This window comes from Triticum dicoccoides, chromosome 3A, assembly GCF_002162155.2.
Source record: "Triticum dicoccoides isolate Atlit2015 ecotype Zavitan chromosome 3A, WEW_v2.0, whole genome shotgun sequence".
In the NCBI taxonomy this organism is placed as follows: Eukaryota; Viridiplantae; Streptophyta; class Magnoliopsida; order Poales; family Poaceae; genus Triticum; species Triticum dicoccoides.
The window spans coordinates 719,695,288-719,698,465 of record NC_041384.1 but is presented as its reverse complement, the minus strand read 5'-3'; positions in this window follow the sequence as shown (position 1 = coordinate 719,698,465).

The following is a 3,178-nucleotide window of genomic DNA, read 5'->3' as shown; positions in this document are numbered from 1 at the left end:
CGCGCGGCAGCCCCCCTGTCGTCGCCAGCCCACTCCCTACCCACGGGCCCGCCCTTCGGCTTCTGCTAGCCGTGCCGCGTCCATCTAGCCCAGGAGGCTGGAGGTGGGGGAGTCGAGCTCGGCCCCCGCTGCGGTGACGGGAGTCGGGGTCCCAGCACCTGGTTCCGGCGGGCCGGCTTCCCTATCGCCGCCCCGCCCTCGCGATATCTCCATCATGGGGGTGGTTAGCTCGCCGCCGCCGTCCCCGCCGGTGGGACCTGAGGAGCGCGGGGCCCCTGTCGCGCCCGCGCCATCGCCTGCCTTGGCCATCCCTCCCGAGCTCCTGGCGTTTCGCGAGCACGGCTCCTCCTCGTCTGAGTCCCGGGTCTCCCTGCGCTCCGGTTCCTCCGTGTCGTCGGGAAACTCCATCCCGTCCGTCATTGCGGACTCGGAACGCCCGAACGCCTTGGAGGTTTTCATGCCGGAGGGCGACTACGCGGCGGCCCAACGTCTTGCCGTTGTGGTCATTGACCCTCCCAACGCCTTCCACAACGGCATGCTTGATGTGCAAGCTGTCGTCCTCGACAACATCAGCCATCTCCTCCCGGAGGTCGTGCTGTCGTCGGTCGGGGCCATGTATCTCCGCTTCGCGACCTGGGAGGACCGGGAAGAGGCTCTCCGGCATCAGCTTTTCCAGCACGAGGGCGCGCGCATCGACCTCTTCGCGGAGGAGGCCTACGACCGTGTCACTCCTTGCCTCGACGTGTGCGCGGTGCTGGCCGCCACCGGATTCCCTGCGGAGTTCATCACCCCCGTCTGCGTCCCCGCCATGTTCTCTGGGTTCGGCAAGGTGCTCGAGGTGGACCCGCTGGTGCTCTCCGGTCGTGAGCTTGCCACGGTGCGGGCGGTCGTCCTACTGCAAAAACCCCGGCGCGTCCCCTGTGACGTTTGGCCCCTGGGGGTCGGTGGGGGACTCGCATTGTCGTGATCCGTCCCGTCCGTGCCTGGAGCCGGGACGACTCCTACTCGGCCGACGGGACTTACATCCCTTTTTTCGCTGAGCCGCCACCCCCTTTCGCCCACAATCGGGCCGTTCTCCTTGGTCAGCCGGTGGGATCTCGTGCTGGCGAGGGCGCTATAGTGCATGGGGGCGCGCGGGGGCCCGGGCTCCAGCTGGCCTTCATGCTGCGACTCTTGGGTGCCCCCCTCTCAACCGCAGCTCGCCCCTTCGTCTCCCTGCTCCCCTCATGGTGGGCGAGGTCTTGCCGCCCCATTGTGGTGCGGGGGGCTCTCCCAGCGCGGGATCCCCTGGCGGCCGATCCAGCGTCTCGCTGGTCGAAATCGAGGAGCCGCCTCCGGCGGTGGTGGCGCCCCTCCCCGAGCGGCGTAGGAGCACCAGGATCGCTCGGGATGAGCCGTCCAAGTGGATCGGCATGGAAGAGAAGGTGGTGCGGCTTCGTGCGCTTCATGATGCTCTCACTGGCTGCTCGCCGCGCCTCAAGTCCAAGGTGGCCAAAGGCAAGATGCTAGACGCGGTTCTCAAGTCGTTGAACGCCACGGAGGCGGCGGCCGTGCGCTCTGCGGCCATGATTCCCTCAGCTCCGGTGATGACTAGTGATGATGTGTAAGGGCACTCTGTGTGCCCGGGAGCACCACACGAGTCGCGCCGCTCCTCCTTCCCCCCTAGGGTGTCCTAGGTTTTCGTTTGCGGATACCTACATCGTTTGTGCTGCCCGCGAGTGTTGTGTGTGTCTGTCTCCTTTCCTGGACGTGGGGTTCGGGACGGGGTCCTCCCTTGCTCTCATCGGTGTCCATGCCTGTAACGGATAGTGCCTCCTGTGTCAAGCTCTCGCTCTTGTGTTGGAACGTGCAGGGGTTGGGGGACACGGATAAGTGTGACGTTGTTAGAAACTCTATCAACGCTGTCAGCCCTGCGATTGCCTGCATCCAGGAGAGCAAGTTGGAAGATCTCCACCCTCTCAAAGCGCGCTCGTTCCTGCCTGCTCGCCTCGAGTCCTATGTCTGTAAACATGCCGGTGGGACCCGAGGCGGAATTGTCACGGCTTGGGACCCCCCGCGTCTTGTCTCTGGCCTCCTCTTCGTCCTCCCGCTTCACACTGACCGCCTCCCTCCTCTCCACTACGACCGCCCTCTCTTTCACGATCACCAACGTCTATGCCCCCTCGGACCACACCCTCACGACGGATTTCGTCAACGACCTCCATGCGGTCGCCCGGGGCATCTCCGGGCCCTGGATGGTGCTTGGGGACTTCAACTTAATCCGTTTCCCGCACGAGAAAAACAACGATCGGTTTGATGCCTCCCTGTTGGGTTTCGTAGTAATGTCAAAATTTTCCTACGCTCACGCAAGATCATGTGATGCATAGCAACGAGAGGGGAGAGTGTTGTCTACGTACCCACGCAGACCGACTGCGGAAGCGTTGACGCAACATAGAGGAAGTAGTCGTACGTCTTCACGATCCAACCGATCAAGTACCGAAACTACGGCACCTCCGAGTTCGAGCACACGTTCAGCTCGGTGACGATCACCGGACTCCGATCCAGCAAAGTGTCGGGGAAGAGTTCCGTCAGCACGACGGCGTGGTGACGATCTTGATGCACTACAGCAGCAGGGCTTCGCCTAAACTCCGCTACAGTATTATCGAGGAATATGGTGGCTGGGAGCACCGCACACGGCTAAGGAATAGATCACGTGGATCAACTTGTTGTCCCTTTGGTGCTAGCCCTGCCCCTCTATTTATATGTTGAGCCCTGGGGTCGAAACTTGGAGCAAAAGCCTCCTCAAAGTCGGTTTTGCCTGAAAGGCAAGAGTCCCACTCGGACTCCAGGACCAAACGCCACAATCCTTGGCGTCTGGCCCAGATGCCATGGGCCTCGGCGTCTGGCCCAGGGCCAGACGCCAGGATCTCCGGCGTTTGGCCCCCTGGCCTCCGCAAAACTCCTTTTGCACCGACCTAAAGCCTCATGGGCTTGACCCCTTGGCCTAACCATATCATCCAATATATGAATCTTTACGTCTCGACCATTTTGAGACTCCTTGTCATGTCCCCGATCTCATCCGGGACTCCGAACTCCTTCGGTACATCAAAACATGTAAACTCATAATATAACTGTCATCGTAACCTTAAGCGTGCGGACCCTACGGGTTCGAGAACAATGTAGACATGACCGAGACACG